At 40.6% G+C, this 18,272-nt stretch overlaps 1 protein-coding gene across 3 annotated transcripts in view; it reads right to left on the bottom strand.

Annotated features, from left to right (window-relative positions):
• Positions 1–18,272, bottom strand: part of LOC129547515 (ferroxidase HEPHL1-like) — a 183,985-nt gene that overhangs the window by 162,170 nt on the left and 3,543 nt on the right. For all 3 annotated transcript variants that reach the window (XM_088832388.1, XM_088832390.1, XM_088832391.1), the window contains exons 2-4: positions 17,048–17,167; positions 15,242–15,363; positions 11,023–11,541 (exon numbers count right to left, since the gene is read on the bottom strand). The gene's annotated coding sequence lies outside the window, so the exon portion shown is untranslated. The remainder of the gene's footprint in view (positions 1–11,022; positions 11,542–15,241; positions 15,364–17,047; positions 17,168–18,272) is intronic.

Here is an 18,272-nt window from a genome sequence, read left to right as displayed (position 1 = left end):
GCAAGCTCTGGGAGTCGGTGATGGACAGGGAGGCCTGGCAAGCTACAGTCCATGGGGTTGCAAAGAGTCGGACACGACTGAGCGACTGACCTGAACTGAAGCAAAAATGTGCGTAGGAATGTTCATAACAGAGTAGTGTTATTCACAATAACCAAAAAGAGCAAAATAAAGCAAAAGCAAGCAAAGGAAAGGAAATAATAAAGAAGAGAAGTCAACGACACTGAAATCAGAAAATCAATTTTTTAAAAAATATCACTCAACCCGAGAGATGGTTCTTTGAAAACTTCAGTACAATTGATAGGGTTCTAGGACGAATAACTTAAAAAGACAGAGAAACACAACTTAACCAATATCAAGAATGAAAAAGAGGGTATCACTAGAGACTGTACTGACATTAAAAATAGAATAAGGAAGGACTTCCCTAGTGCCCAGGGGTTAAGAATCCGCCTGCCAATGCAGGGGACACAGGTTCGATCCCTGGTCCAGGATGATCCCTCATGCTTCAGAGTGACATGCCCGTGTGCCGCAACGACTGAAGCCCACACTCTAAAGCCCAGGCTCTCCAACAAGAGAAGCCAGCACAATGAAAAGCCTAAAACAAAGAGCAGCCCCCATACTCTGCAACTAGGGAAAGACTGCACGCAGCAATGACAACCCAGCACAGCCAAAACTAACTTTCACTTTCCAATAAAAATGCTAAAAATATATAACTAATATTACAAACAACTCTATGCATATAAAACAGACAAGTTAGATGAAGTAGACCAATTCTTCATAAGTCAGACTACCAAAACTCACCCAAGATGAAACTGATAATCTGAAGAGTCCTATAACTATTCGACAGATTGAATGTGCAGTTTAAAATCTCCTGAAAAAAGATATTCAGGCCTGATGCTTTCACTGGTAAAAATCTAACAATTTTAAAAGAACACCAATTCTACACAATCTCTTCCAGAAAACAGCAGAGAACTAATGCGAACAAATTCTGTGAACTTCAGATTACTTAATATTCAGTTCAGTTGCTCAGTTGTGTCCAACTCTTTGAGACCCCATAGACTGCAGCATCCCTGTCCATCACCAATTCAGAGTTTACTTAAACTCATGTCCACTGAGTTGGTGATGCCATCCAACCATCTCATCCTCTGTCGTCCCCTTCTCCTCCCGCCTTCAACCTTTCCCAGTATTAGGGTCTTTCCCAATGAGTCAGTTCTTCCCATCAGGTGGCCAAACAATCTTGCTATTTCAAAGAACAGCAAGGAGAGATAAGAAAGCCTTCCTCAGTGATCAGTGCAAACAAATAGAGGAACACATTAGAATGGGAAAGACTAGAGATCTCTTCAAGAAAACTGGAGATACCAAGGGAACATTTCATCCAAAGATGGGCTCAATAAAGGACAGAAATGGTACGGACCTAACAGAAGCAGAAGATATTAAGAACAGGTGGCAAGAATGCACAGAATTATTTAATATTAAAGCAAAACAAAAGTGTGTCAGTCGCTCAGTCATATCTGACTCTTTGCGATCTCATGGACTGTAGCCCGAAAGTCTCCTCTGTCCATGGAAAGCTCCAGGCAAGAATACTGGAGTGGGATGCCATGCCCTGCTCCAGGGGATCTTCCTGACCCAGGGATTGAACCTGTGTCTCCTGCATTGCAGGCAGTTTTTACTTTCTGAGTCACCAAGGAAGCCCAACAAAGATAATACAAAAGATGAAAACTGCAGACTAATACCACCCCCTTAAAAAATACAAAAATCCTTCATAAAATAATAGGAAATCAAGTCCAAAAATATATGAAAAGCATTATACAACACCACAACTTAGTAGGATTTGTTCCAGAAATCCAAAGCTGGTTCAATATTCCAACACCAACGTAATCCACCAAATCAACAGGCTAACATAACAAAGAGAAAAATCACACGATCATACCAAATGATGCCGAAAAAGCATTCATGATTTTAAAAGTTTTCAGCAGACTAGATATAGAAAGTAACTTCTTCAACTTGACAAAGTATATATACAAAAACCCTACAGTAAACATCATACTTTGTGGTGAAAGACTGGATTTCTATCTTCAACACTGGAAACAAGGGAAGAATGCCGAGTCCCACCACTCAAATTCAACAGAGTCCTAGAAGTCCCATCAGCACAAAACAAGAAAAGGAAACAAAAAGTGTAGAGACTGGAAAAAGAAAACCGTCCCGATTTGCGTGTGACATTACTGTCTACGTAGAACATCCCAAGGAATCACAAAAAAACATGTTTAAATTAGTCACAACAACAAAAAACTAATAAAATTTATTAGTGCTAGAATGAGTAAGTTCAACAAGGTTGCAGAATACAAGAAAAACATACCTAGAAAATGAATATCTGTATACAATTGTGCTTTTATATCTATTGAATATGTAGAAACAAAACAATACATTTATAATCCCATTTATTTTTTAAAAAAGAAACACCTGGGTATATACTTAACAAAACACATACAGCTTGTGTGCTGAAAGGAAGATATAAATAAATGAACAGATATATGTTTTATTAGTCTGCTAGGGCTGGACCCACTCCAGTGTTCTTGCCTGGAGAATCCCAGGGACGGGGGAGCCTGGTGGGCCTCCGTCTATGGGGTCACACAGAGTCGGGCACGACTGAAGTGACTTAGCAGCAGCAGCAGCAGGGCTGTTATCGGAGAAGGCAATGGCAAGCCACTCCAGTACTCTTGCCTGGAAAATCCCATGGATGGAGGAGCCTGGTGGGCTGCAGTCCATGGGGTCGCTAAAGGTCAGACACGACTGAGCAACTTCACTTTCACTTTTCACTTTCACACACTGGAGGAGGAAATGGCAGCCCACTCCAGTGTTCTTGCCTGGAGAATCCCAGGGATGGGGGACCCTGGTGGGCTTCTGCCTATGGGGTCACACAGAGTCGGACACGACTGAAGTGACGCAGGAGCAGCAGCAGCAGCAGGGCTGTTATCGGAGAAGGCAATGGCAAGCCACTCCAGTACTCTTGCCTGGAAAATCCCATGGATGGAGGAGCCTGGTGGGCTGCAGTCCATGGGGTCGCTAAAGGTCAGACACTACTGAGCAACTTCACTTTCACTTTTCACTTTCACACATTGGAGGAGGAAATAGCAACCCACTCCAGTGTTCTTGCCTGGAGAATCCCAGGGATGGGGGAGCCTGGGGGGCTGCCGTCTGTGCGGTCGCACAGAGTCCGACACGACTGAAGTGACTTAGCAGCAGCAGCAGGGCTGTTGTAACAAAGTCCCTCAAACTCAGTGGCTTAAACAATAGAAATTGATTGTGTCACATTTCTGGAAGCTAAAAGTCTGAGACCAAGGTGCTGGCAGAGACATACTGCCTCTAAAGGTGATAGGGAAAGATATGTTCCAGCTATCTTTCTCAGCTTCTAGCTGCCCCTTGGCTCGTGGCAGCACACGCCTAAGCTTCACACAGCATTCTCTCCATGCTTCTACACGCATCGACCCTCTATGCGCACCTGTGTCTAAAATGGCCTTTTCTGAGGATACCTGTCATATTGCGACAGGAGTCCCTCACTACTTCAGTACACATCTGTGTTAACTAATAACATTGAGAATGACCCTATTTTCAGATAAGGTCACATTCTGAGGTACTGGAGGTTAGAGCTTATTAGGGGCACTCAAGGGACTCCCCTGATGGCTCAGACAGCAACGGATCTGCCTGCAATGCGGGAGACCCAGGTGCAATCCCTGGATCGGGAAGATCCCTTGGACAAGGGAATGGTTACCCACTCCAGTATTCTTCCCTGGAGAGAATTCCATGGAGAGAGGAGCCTGACGGGCTACAGTCCATGGGGTCACAGAGAGTCAGACACGACCAAGCGGCTAACACTTTCACTTTTCAGGGGGACTCAAGTCAATCCACAACAACACTGTTTATGGGTTGGAGATTCAACATCTGACCTCTAGATTTAGTCACATTTCTGTCACAATCCACTAACACTTTTAGTAGTTAAAGACAAGTTTATTCTAGATTTTATATGAAAACGTAGAATAAATGAAACAATTTTGGGGAAAAAAAGTGGGGAAAATCTTACTATCCAATTTTAAGATTTACTGTATAGCTAACAATAATCAAGACACTGTAGTATTGCTGGTGAAACACATGCAAAGATCAACAGGACAGAATAGAGAACCCAAATATAAATCTATACAAGGACAGATAACGAATTTTTGAGGAAGAAGCAAAAGCAGTTCAATAGTGTAAGGATAGACAGCCTGTCCAACAAATAGCGAGGAAGCTAGGGGCAAAAAAATGAAACTGACTTTATACAAATTAACTCAAAATTGATCATAGATTTAAATGTGAGACGTCAAAGTATAAAACTTCAGAGGATTTGCAGACCAACTTCAGTTCTTATAAACGACACCAAACATGCACTCTCTAAAAGGAAAAAAACTTGGTAAACTGGACTTTGTTAAAATTTAAGACTTCTATTCTCCTAGACTTTGTTAAAAGGATGAAAACGCAAGCTATAGACAAGAATAAGCTATTTACAAACTACATTTCCAACAAAGGATTTGTATCTAGAATATATAAAGAACTCTCAAAGCTCAAAAGTCAAAAACAATTCAACTGAAAATGAACAATAGACATGAACAGACATTTGATCAAAGAAGACACATGAACGGCACATGAAAAGATGTCCAATATTATTAGCCATAAGGGAAATGCAAATTGAAATCACGTAAGATACCACATCATCTGAGAAAAGCTGAATAAAAAAATGCAAATACCAAATGGTGGAAAGAATGCTGAGAACGTACGTCTCTCATACACTGCTGGTAGAATGTAAAACGGTAGAACCTCTATGGAAAATAATTGAGTCGTTTCTTAAAAACTCAAACACACGCTTATCGTATAACCCGGCAATCACACTCCTGGGCATTTATTTACCCAAAAGGAAAATTTATGTCTGCACAAAAACCTGTATATGATTGTTCACAGCAGCTTTATTTGTAATAGCAGAAAGCTGGAAACAATTCAGTATCCTTCAGTGGATGATTCAACAAACCGCAGAACATCTCTATACCGGAACTGCTGCTGCTGCTGCTAAGTCACTTCAGTCGTGTCCGACTCTGTGTGACCCCATAGACGGAAGCCCACCAGGCTCCCCCATCCCTGGGATTCTCCAGGCAAGAACACTGGAGTGGGTTGCCATTTCCTTCTCCAATGTGTGAAAGTGAAAAGTGAAAGTGAAGTCGCTCAGTCGTGTCCGACCCTTAGCGACCCCACGGACTGCAGCCTACCAGGCTCCTTCATCCATGGGATTTTCTAGGCAAGAGTACTGGAGTGGCTTGCCATTGCCTTCTCCGCTATACCGGAACAGTACTCAGCAATTAAAAACAGTCACGACTGGTACATGAAACAACCTGGATGGATCTCAAGGGTATTATACTAAATGAAAACAGTCAATCTCAAAAGATTATATACTGTATGATTCTATTTATATAATATTCTTGAAATGACAAAAGTATAGGGACAAAGAACAAATTAGTCATTGCCTAGTAATAGGAAAGGGTGGTAGGGAGAAAGGAAGCACAAGCAAGATGTGGTGATAAAAACAGTTCTGTGTCGTTTTGGTGTTTTGTTTTCTTTTTGCCATGCTCCGGGTCTTGTGGGATCTCAGTTCCCCGACGAGGGATCCAAACTACTGCCCCCTGCAGTGGAAGCACAGTACTCTAACCTCTGGACTGTCAGAGAATTTCCACAGTATTTTAACCAAAGTGATGGCTACATGAACATATACATGTGATAAAAATGCACAGACAATAAAAATACATGTACATGTGCAGACACAAAAATGAGTACATGTAAAAACTGGTGAAATGTGATAAAGGGCTAAAGAGTACACCAATGATAGCTTTTTTTTTTTTTAGATCACCTGTGCCTTTAAAATTATTTATTTATTTATTTGGCTGTGCTGGGTCTTCATTGCTGAGTGCAGGCTTTCTCTAGCTGCAGTGAGTGGGGGCTACTCTCTAGTTGCATTGTGCAGGCTTCTCATTGCAGTGGCTTCTCTTGTCGCAGAACACAGGCTCTAGGGCATAGAGGCTTCAGTAGTTGTGGTACATGGGCTTAGCTGTCCCGAGGCATGTGGGATCATCCTGGATCCGGGATCAAACTGGTGTCCCCTGTACTGGCAAGAGGATTCTTAACCACTTGACCACTAGGGAAGTCCAACGTCCCAGTTTTGATACTAACAGCTACATAAGATAGCAAGACACCGCGCCCTCCAAGCCCCTGGTGAAACTAGCTACAGTATATAGAATTTCTACACTACTTTAACTTCCTGAACTGCTGCTGCTGCTAAGTTGCTTCAGTCGTGTCCGACCGTGTGCGACCCCCATACATGGCAGCCCACTAGACTCCCCCGTCCCTGGGATTCTCCAGGCAAGAACACTGGAGTGGGTTGCCATTTCCTTCTCCAATGCATGAAAGTGAAAAGAGAAAGTGAAGTTACTCAGTCATGTCTGACTCTTAGCCACCCCACGGGCTGTAGCCTACCAGGCTCCTCCGTCCATGGGATTTTCCAGGCAAGAGTACTGGAGTGGGTTGCCATTGCCTTCTCCCTGTGAGTCTGTAACTATTTTAAAGTTTAGGGACTCCCTGGTGGTCCAGTGGTTAAGAATCCACCTTGAAATGCAAGGGACACCAGTTCAATCCCTGGTCTGGGAAGATCCCACATGCCACAGGGCTACTGAGCCAGTGGGCCACAACTAATGAGCCCAAGCTCTGGAGACTGCAAGTTGCAACTATTAAGTCCACGCTCCACGACTACTGAAGCCTATGCACTTTAGAGCCCGTGCCCTGAAACAAGAGAAGCCACTGCATCGGAGAAGCTCTTAATCCACAACTAGAGAAAGACTGTGCACAGCAACGAAGACCCAGTGCCACGAAAAAAAAAAAAAAAACTTCAAAGTTTAAAACTGCATTATATTCACAGCTGATACGTGTGTAGACATCATGCATGCAAGCATGTACATGCCCTAAATCAGCCTCAGACCCGCTAAGTCCCCAACCATACAACACCAACTAAGCTGATACTGACATGTCACCATGGTAGTAAAACCTCCATTTGTAAGCCCCATCATGAATTATAAAATTGCCTTGAATCACTATTTTGTGCTGCCTGCACTGAGTACAAGGCTTTAAGTTTATGCGTCTGTCACTCACTAGCTAGAAGTATCTTGTGCTGTATCTCAGCTAGCATTTATGGACACTTACTACAGGCTGGGCAGTGCTGTAAGTGCTTCACATACCTAACTTAATCTTCTCAACAATCCCACAAGGGAGGTACTATAATCAGTCACACCATTTTATAATCAATGTGAAGAAAAGAAGACATAGAAAGTTAAGTACCTCGCCGAAGATCACATAGCTACAAAGACAGTCCCAAGAGTTAAACCATGGCATTCTTATCCAGAGCCCTTGAGCTTATTAACCAGTTGGGTCTCTGTAAACTCTCTAAATTTCAGCTTTTCCTCTATAAAATGGTGTTAACTTAGTTTGAGTGTACTCCGGGAGTTGGTGATGGACAGGGAGGCCTGGCGTGCTGTGATTCATGGGGTCGCGGAGGGTCGGACACGACTGAGTGACTGAACTGAACTGAACTGAACTGAATATATATAGATGCATTAAGGAGATCAAACCAGTCCAGTCCATCCTAAAGGGAATCAACCCTGAATATTCACCGCAAGGACTGATGCTGAAGCTGAAGCTCCAACACTCTGGCCACCTGATGTGAAGAACCGACTCACTGGAAAAGACCCTGATGCTGGGAAAGACTGAGGGTAGGAGGAGAAGGAGATGACAGAGGATGAGACGATTGGATGGCATCACAGACTCAATGGAGATGAGTTTGAGCAAATTCCAGGAGATGGAGAAGGACAGGGAAGCCTGGCATGCTGCAGTCCGTGGGGTTGCAAAGAGTGTGCTTATGTAGAAACGCACGTTTTGTAAAGTGAGAGAAACAAACATACCAACATACTAACAAGGATCTTTTCTCCAACTTAATAAATGGACATTCACCCCATTTATTTGAACATGTTCCAACTTCAATCGAAGTATTGAGGAGGAATTCTCTATACACAATCAAAGAACACCCAACTTGTTGACTGTGAACAATAATAAGAAAAGTTGAAGTAACCCACATTCTGCAATTTCTCTCCTGGCACCATATACTATTTCATTCGAAGCACTCATTTTGATTTCACCAAATGTCAGTACAGGAATGAACCTGATGGCATTGAAACGTGTATATTCTCATGTGTGAAACGAATCGCCAGTTCAGGGTCGATGCATGTAACAGGATGCTCGGGGCTGGTATGAGGGGATGACCTAGAGGGAGGATAAGGGGAGGAGGGAGGTGGGAGGGGGGTTCGGGAGGGGGAACTCATGTACACTCGGGGCGGATTCATGTCAATGTATGTCAAAACCAACCAATATAATATTGTAAAATAAAAAAAAAAAAAAGGAATGAACCTGAGGCAGGCTTGAAGCCTGGGTCTGCTGAACGATGCTATTACCTAGGAAATGTCTTTCAACTCATCCAGTCCCACAAAGAACAGTCAGGAATGTGCTGGGGTTACCTGCTCCAATTATTTGCTCCCACTAAAAGCTGGCAAGCTGATCCAAAGGTCCTGGGTCAGAGACAGGAGGGTGTCATCAGCAGACAAGTCCTTGTAAGGATCTAAGAATCCTTACTTCTATTTGAAGGTGTGCTGTGTTGATTGCTGAACTTCCATACCCTTTGCTATTACAGAAACTTTACACTCTCAGACTGTCAGGAGACTCTGTCAGTGGCATCCCTGTCCTGATATGACAAGCAAGTCAACTATCCCCGACATCACTTCACATCACCAAAGCTTTCTCTTTCTCATCTAGGTGCTCTCCCTAGAATGAGTGGAATTCAAAAAGATGCGGTCTCACTGCCAACAAAATGTCTAGCCTATATGGGCATGTTTGAAGAGAGGTCAGAGACAGCTCACCACGCCACCATCAGGAAAGCCCCCGGAGCCCACAATGAGAGATGCAAACTCATGTGAAACAAACACATCGTCTTTCTCGGACTTTCGCTCTAGGGTCACTTACAAATGAAATTTAAATAGAAGTAACACTTGTGGATCATCTATTCGGCGTCATGCATTGTGCTAGCTACTTAAATCTCTCATTTAATCCTAACAGCCGTTCAAAGTATTTTTGTTATCAGTGCCTTTTCACAAATGATTTTCACAAAGATGTTGAAAGTCAAGTGACTCAGTCGTGTCCGACTTTTTGCGACCCCGTGGACTGTAGCCTACCAGGCTCCTCCGTCCATGGGATTTTCCAGGCAAGAGTACTGGAGTGGGTTGCCGTTTCCTTCTCCGGATCACAGAGATGTTAGGTGACTTAATTGCAAAGTCTGAAAGCTACTACGTGAAAGAGGCAAAAGTTAAACCCAAATCAGTCCATAAATCTTTATGACTTATTTCTTACAACCCTATCTGCTGTCCAAAGGAGTCATACTGACTTAAAATGATACCAGAACCAAAGATATTCCTCCTTCATTTTTTTGGTGAGAGAACTGGGTAGTTTTAATACCCAGCAGGGACTATCATGCCTGGAACCAAATTCCTATATGAAACCAATACCCATTTCCATATACCCAATCTCACAGTCTATACCAAATCTCTCCTTACCAGTTAGACTGTGTGTAGTCAGTGGAAGAGCAGAAATATTTTATTCAACCTCTACAATATTTTCAAGTATTTGGACTATACAAGTTGCCCTCTACATTTCAAAATCTGTGAATAATAATCTTTCCCAGATTTATGTTCGTTTACTTGGAAGTACTAAACCTTTGAATTTTACTATAAAATGAAGATTCCAAAACATGTTGTATTCAATTTGCTGAAAGCATTGTAAAAAGGATTAAAGACTAAAATTAAAAAAAAAAACTTTAAATTCTATGTACTATGTAGCTACATTAATATTAGAATACGGGAAAATGGTAAAAGCTATCCCTTTCAGAGAACTTACTCCAAAAGTACTGTGCAAAGTACTTTACAAACACTTCATTTTCTATCTTCCAAAGTGTTAACTCTAGTTTACAAGTAAAGTTACAATGGTAAGAAAACTCAAGTAACTTGCCAAAAGTAATACAGATAGAAAGTGCTAGCTGCTGCTGCAGTTTATACAACTCCAAGCTTTTTCCTCTTACTGTCACAGTTTGCTGCCCCCTAATTCCTATCTGGTCAACATATCTTTGTCCCCAATTCTAAAACCATTATTGAAACACATACGAAATTATTTAAACCTGTTATTAACTGTATCCATTGACTGGTCATAGCTTCTAAAGTAAAAGAATTAAAAAGTGCCTAAAGAATTACCATTAGAAGAATTCAAGTAAGGCAACAGATTTTCATGAAGTCCTGAGAGGTCAAGAACAGATAATTCACACAACAAAACCTTTATCACTGCTTGGGAGTTGCTGTTCGTAAATCGATGTGAAGACAGTAAGACCAGGATACCATCTTAAGTATTTAAGACAATGTAAATACTGTAAACCCACCAGCCTAAAGTCTGAGCCAAAGAACCCATTTTCAAAATCATGTTACCTTCAATATTTACTAAGTGAATTATGAGCATTATTATTATTATCGTCTGCTCTTTAAAGTCTTATTATTAAATAGCAAAAAAGATGTAACCATAACTTGGACAATTTAAACTTCTGAAAGGCTATTACTTCTCCAGTTCCAAATTTTCAAATTTCTTCATAAAAGAATAATATCTGAAAACTAAGATGAGTAACATTCCCCAAATCTGAAATCTTCGATCGATCAGAGTCTGAACCTAAATACATAACTTTTTAATGTACAAGATGCAGTTCAAAATAACATATTAGTTTTTCCTGTCGTTTATCAAACACATTCAGTAGACTGATTAAAAGGGCAATACAAGAACAATTTTCTACGACATGCCAAATAATAGATGAAGTCTTACCTCCACTGCTAAAGCTGCCGTCTGTTGGTCATAATGGTTCAGAAGATTGGGCATGAAGGTAGTGTTACAAGGCAAATCTTGGCACCTCCTCAAGGTAACAGGCTCAAAGAACACAAACTGTGCCCACCTATATGGCACACAAACATAGTCAAGGGCACAGATAGAAGACGATCCAACTCAGAGCCATGCTTTCTCGATCGAATGAGATTCAGATGATCAGGCCCACTCAATATGTATTTTAGATCTTTGTACACCTGCAGGTCTCAGCTTGGAAGTACTTCTTCTATCTTGCTGTTAAGTTCTTCAAACTCTTTGCACCGTCAGAGGTTTGTTAGCTTGGTCTCATGAAAGGCATTTGTTTTTGTTTTCACAATATGGGAAAATGACATCATCTTGCCTCTTCTTTTCATTTTATTACATCGGGTACCATCTGGCCAACGTGTCAACTGGATCAACCACATTCCCAAACAACAGACTCCATCCTAGGAGAAGAGCTCTTTCTGCCTTTGGCTGAAATATCTGAAAAAATAATTGTTTTTTAAAAATGGGAGAAATTAGCAATTTCCTCTTGAAATATTACAGGCTTGATAGTAAAACTTTGATTAGCTCAGTAAAGTTGTAGGATACACAATCAGTATACAAAAATCAGTTGCGTTTCTACACACTAACAATCAGCTACTAGAAAAAGAAACTTTAAAATACTGCCTTTGGGACTTTCTGGTGGTCCAGTGATTAAAGCTGCACACATCCACGACTGGGGCACCGGTGCACTCCCTGGTGGAGAACTAAACTTCCAAATGCCGGGCGTGTGGCTAACAACAACAACAATCACAGACTTTGACGAGAGATACAACACTGCCTTACAGATAAAACACATGGGTATTTCATAAACAAATACGATAGTTTTTCTACCGTATCATTCTTGCTCTAGATATACCAGAGAATCCATAAATAGCATTTAAAGGCACTGTTTCCTCCCTCAGTTGTTTACATACCATACAGTTTAATTTCCCATCTATAATGGTAGTTTTTCATTTGTCACAAGACATAATTGATCCATTGGGAAAAACTTGCATGCTGCTGTCCTAAATTTTATTTAAATATCTGCCACACTTAATAACAAGCTATTTAAATTTTATTACAAATGTTTTAATCATCAAATGATTCAGCAGATGGTATCTCTGAAAGGTGTAAAATATAAAGAAAACAAAAGATATGGATTCAAGCCTCTTCCCAACTATGTGAATCACTTAACTTCTCTGAGCTCAGAATTTTCCTTTCTAAAAATTGCGCCTCCCTATCAAAGAAGGTACGTAAGTGAATTATAAAATAATGTACTCTATAAAAGGTAAAGCAACATCAAACTTTAGGTAGTTTTATTACTGATTTACAGCAGATACAAAGACTGACTTCTATCAACCAATACTGAACTGGCAAACAGGAGATTCTAAAAGTAGTATCAGGACGTTTTCCCAACAATGCTTCATCCTTTTAGATAGTACAAAAATTCAGTACATAGCTAGAGAAAACGTTTGACCAACAAACGCTTCATTACACACAGTCAGGCTGCAGAGAAGAATCAACCCTAGAAAGTTACAGCGTGGGCTATGAATGATTTCCAGTTAAGAATTTCTACCAAGTTTCAGAGTCTGATTTGACACTGCCTTTGCTGGGGGCTTCCCTGGTGGCTCAGACGGTAAAGAATCCGCCTGTGATGCTGGAGACATGCCTTTGATCCCTGGGTTGGGAAGATTCCCTGCAGGAGGAAATGGCAACCCACACCAGTATTCTTGCCTGGAGAACTCCGTGGACAGAGAAGTCCGGCAGGCTACAGTCCATGGGGTCACAGAGAGTTGGATGCAGCTTTCACTTTTTTTCTAGGGACAAAAATATGCATCTCCTTGGGGGCTGGAAGGGTAGGTAGAGTGGAAGGCAAGATTGGTAGGAAAAAAGCTTATTCTAAAACTATCATACTTCCGTTTGGTTTTGTAATGATGTTAAGTCTGCTTTTACTTTATTCGCGTTTCACAGATGGCAAATATTTCTGTTTGAAGTACACAACCTCGGTTGGGAAAACATGAGAAAGTCAGGTTCAGAAATTCTCAGAGACCCAGGTTAACAGGACAACTCAAATAGATATTAGGGCCCGTGACAGCTTAGACCTTGAAAACTTGACTGGCTTGGCTAAAGCAGGGAAACAAACTGTCCTTTGCGCACTACCAATGACAGGGACCTCTGCATCCCAAGCTTTAATTACTGGGCAGAAAAAACTATTTGGAGAAAGTAAAGCCATGGCTGAATCTTCCCATTTTTCCCTCAAGCATATGGTCTTGAGTAGAAGAAGGGAAAAGGAAAGTCTACAACCTTAGGAATTAGGAACACCAAAGTTACAAGCAACCTCTGCCCCAAATGTCTAATCTCTCTAATACTGAAATCTCTAAATCAGAAATATTTGTTGAAGCTTCTTGGCCTGCCATATTGTTTCCTCCTCCAAGTTGGGCCCAGAAATGTGATGTCTGGCTATGGAAAAGTGATGTCAAACACAGTCATCTATATTTAAGCTTACTTATCAGGCAGCACGGTAACAATTATGCCTGTCACTAATGTGTCAAATAAGCCCTGCAAGCTTTATTTGGCTACAGTATCAAAACATCCATCGAAGTTCCATGTTTGTAGTTTGCTGCTTATGCAGCCTGTTCATCTGCTTGCAACTTAAAAAAATATTAAAGGGAACACTGCTCCCTGATGAATCTGTAGATAACAATGAGAATTTCAAAAATTTCATTTAGACTATTTTTCAAGCAGTATGGGTTCCAAATTTACAGTTCAAAGAAGATTACCACACAAAACACGAGGAAGAAACAAAGTAATATTGAGTTTTTTAAACTAGATGAGAAACCCCCTATACTTCTGTCTACTCTATTTTACCTGTTTTTCTCTTAGTTATTCCTTTCGCCTCATTTACAAACAATGCTTCTCACAGACTTACAAAAGTGCTTTCCTTTAGGGACTTTAACATTCTAATTTCCATACATCAAAACATTTTTGTAAAATTATTGTTAGGCTGGGGTAGGATAAAACCTTAATACATTAAGACTGTAATTTATGATTATTAAGATAAATCAGAAAAAACAGCAGAATGCCATGAGACAAGAGGAAAAATAGGAACAGTAAAAATGTTAAGAAATTTATATTTCGTCCAAATCAGAGGTTCCCTAATTTTCATGTGCTGCAGATTCATAGAAACCCCATAGGTCTAAGAAATCCGAACCTCTGGTAAATGCAGGATATACATGCATTCTAACAATTATCTCGGTACTGTTACAAGTGATCTATAAGTCGTATTTTGAGAAATGCTATCATAAAGAAGAATAATTTAACTCAGTACAGGATATTTGCACATAATTATGTGCTTAGCAAAAGTAATATATAAAATGAATTTTTTAAAAAGCAGATAAAGAACAATACTTGAATAGAAAAATGGAAAAAAGGACATACATTTACAAAAGAAATACAAATGGCTAACAAACATATGAAAAGATATTCAACTTTACTAATAAAAACATACAAACATGATATATAACATTTTTGCCAATCAGATGAACAAAGAAAGAATAACAGAACACAGTAAAGGAGAGGGTGCGGAAAAAAGAATATATTCAACATTTCAACACTGGGAAATACATATTTTTTTTTTTTTTTTGGCTGTCCCACACGGCTTGCAGAATCTTAGTTCCCCAAACAGGGGCTGAACCCGGGCCAAGGCAGTGAAGTGTCTAACCACTAGACTGCCAGGAAATTCTCCATTTTCAAATACTACTGGAGGAAAAGCAAACTAGTTGGTATTTCAAAAAAATAGCCAGGGACATCAAAAGCTCTTCAAACGTATATAATTTGATTCAGCAGACCTATTCTACAATTTATTCTAAGAAAGAAAACACAAGTACACATGATGTATAACTGAAATGTTAGTACAACACTGTTTACAAAATAAAAACCCAGACAAACTGAAAGTCTACCAACAAGGAATTGGTTAAATTACGGCACAATCAGCACATAACACACTCACTAAAACTGATGAGCAGGATCTGTATATGCGGATGTGAAAGACAGTAACAATACAATAAGTGAAAACTAAAATTTTAAATGGTTTACAAAACAGAATATAGTCTCCCACTTTTGTCAGAAATATACATACGTGAAACAGAATAAAACTTACCTGAATTGTTTAAAGATATGATATTATAGGGACTTCCCTGGCAATCCAGTGATTAGGACTCCACACTTCTCCTTCAGGGCGTTTGAGTTGGATCGCTGGTCAGAGAATTAAGGTCCCACAAACTGCACGGCGAGGTCAAAAAACAAAAACAAAACAAAAAAGGAGTAAAGTATTATAAATGCTGAAATGTTATTTTAAAATCTGCCCCACGTTATTTCTGTATGGGAAAATAAGTCTGCTAAATCTATAAATGTGTGCTGACAATACTACTACTTGAATCAATGTTTACTGACTGTTGATTAAGTAACAAGCCAAGACACAAAAATGCCCTACTACAGGCAGCAAGAAAAGCAAAAAAAAAAACAAAACAAAACTGATGATGAACTTAGAAAGGGTCAAAAATTGATTCTGAATACTGAAAAAAAATCAGATCACACCTCAGCTGAACCAAATATTCAGTTCAGTTCAGTTCAGTCGTTCAGTCGTCTCCCACTCTTTGCGACCCCATGAATCACAGCACGCCAGGCCTCCCTGTCCATCATCAACTCCCGGAGTTCACTCAAACTCATGCCACATCAAACTCATGTCGGTGATGCCATCCAGCCATCTCATTCTCTTTCGTCCCCTTCTCTGCCCAGCCCAATCCCTCCCAGCATCAGAGTCTTTTGGAGGGAGTCAACTCTTCGCATGAGGTGGCCAAAGTGTTGGAGCTTCAGCTTTAGCATCAGTCCTTCCAATGAACACCCAGGATTGATCTCCTTTAGAATGGACTGGTTCAACCTCCTTGCAGTCCAAGGGACTCTCCAGAGTCTTCTCCAACACCACAGTTTGAAAGCATCAATATTGTGGCGATCAGCTTTCTTCACAGTCCAACTCTCACATCCATACATGACCACTGGAAAAACCATAGCCTTGACTAGACGGACCTTGGTTGGCAAAGTAATGTCTCTGCTTTTTAATATACTACCTAGGCTAGTCATAATTTTCCTTCCAAGGAGTAAGCGTCATTTAATTTCCTGGCTGCAATCAGCATCCGCAGTGATTTTGGAGCCACCTAAATTAAAGTCTGACACTGTTTCCACTGCTTCCCCATCTATTTCCCATGAAGTGATGGGACCGGATGCCATGATCTTCGTTTTCTGAATGTTGAGCTTCAAGCCAACTTTTTCACTCTCCTCTTTCACTTTCATCAAGAGGCTTTTGAGTTCCTCTTCACTTTCGGCCATAACTGTCCATAACCAAATATTATGCACAGTTAAAAAAAAAAGTTGATATATATTCTAAATTGTTTTTCAATAATGTAATGAAATAAATGCTTCTAAGCAGGATCACATGAGCATGGATAGCAACAATCCTTTTTCCTAAGAGAACCATCCTTGAAGAAGCTGTAAGTTTCAGACAGCAGGACACAGAAGATGGAGGAAACCAAGAAATACTGACAGAATACAGCAGCTGATTACATAAAGGTTAAATGATGTTGTGCGTTCTTTTTGATATTATATCTTTGACTATAGAAATCTGCAGAATCTCAGCTGAAGAAAGGGAGTGGCTGGATTAACTGGAGGGAACAGTCTCAGGCGCCAAGGACCAGTAGAAAATGAAGGGTCTGGAAACAGTTTTCCATGCCCTAACCCTGAGAACGGAGAAGGCAATGGCAAGCCACTCCAGTATTCTTGCCTAGAAAATCCCATGGATGGAGGAGCCTGGTAGGCTGCAGTCCGTGGGGTCGCTAAGGGTCGGACACGACTGAGCGACTTCACTTTCAGTTTTCACTTTCACACATTGGAGAAGGAAATGGCAACTCACTCCAGTGTTCTTGCCTGGAGAATCCCAGGGACGGGGGAGCCTGGTGGGCTTCCGTCTATGGGGTCACACAGAGTCGGACACGACTGAAGTGACTTAGCAGCAGCAGCAGTAGCAGCAACCCTGAGAAAAGAGACATTCAGTTCTTTACAGAGCAATATAAGATATGTGGGAAAACTAACTTCAGATTAAATGACCTGATGATTATTTCATCAGAAAACAAAAAGGACTAGATACACTTAACCCTACACTTTAATTTTTATCAATGTGTAACATCAGCAATCTGACATTCCCCAATTTGCCAGTTCTCTTGTGAAGATAAAAAGTAAAAGCCCCTAAAATAAGGTGAGTACTTGTCCTGAAGAACAGCAATAAAGGGGATGCAATCTTGGAAGATTGTCTTCAGAGGCTGGCTACAAAGCCAGACCCAAAGAACTCAGCTGGGAAAAGTAGGAGAGGGCAACTGTGAAGAGGAAAGAAAGCAGGCTGAATCCCAGAAGAGACCATGACAAAAGTGGGCCCTGGGGACTTGTCAGCGAGGCCCTGCAACCAAAGATGTTAGCAAGTCTATTCCAATCCACACTTCTGTACAGAAAGTGATTCCTTTCATCTTTCTCAGCTTAGATTTACTTATCTCGACACACTATAAACGTACCTAACATTTTGCCTTTCCAATTCAGAAATTAAAGGTTGCCTCAAACACACCGGCTACAATGGGAACAGGAGGATATTCTTTTGTCTTCTTTCAGAGTTTTCCAAGACTGCGTTATAAGGATTAGCAATCACTACCTCTGAAGCTTCTTCTCTCAAGGAAATCATCATCTTGTCAGACAGGAAAGTACACACGGAGAGCATATCGCTGCTCAAAGTGCTAGATTTCTTTTCCTAAAACTCATGTGGGTTTTGGCCTTTTGTTTTCCATATCTAATTTTTTTTTATATAAATTCATTCTCAGGATACTGCTTTCTGGTTGCTGAAGTTTATATAGCTCCATATTTAAATCTTAGGGCCTAGATTCTCAGTAATCTCAAGGTATCACTTTGCCACTTTATCTAATTTTTAAAGTCCGTCTAGTTGTCTACTGATTACAAAAGATAATCTAATTTCCAGTGTGCTGAGCAATGGGGCTTAAAGAAATACAGGAAAATCAAATACATTAAAGCTCAAAATTAAAATGAACAGTAGTCATCAAAAGCCAGTCCATCTTACAAATTATATAAGACTAGAG

This window comes from Moschus berezovskii, chromosome 25 (assembly GCF_049115385.1).
Source record: "Moschus berezovskii isolate FMDL1 chromosome 25, NW_MosBer_1.0, whole genome shotgun sequence".
Classification (NCBI taxonomy): Eukaryota; Metazoa; Chordata; class Mammalia; order Artiodactyla; family Moschidae; genus Moschus; species Moschus berezovskii.
This window is presented reverse-complemented; position numbering and strand designations above follow the sequence as displayed.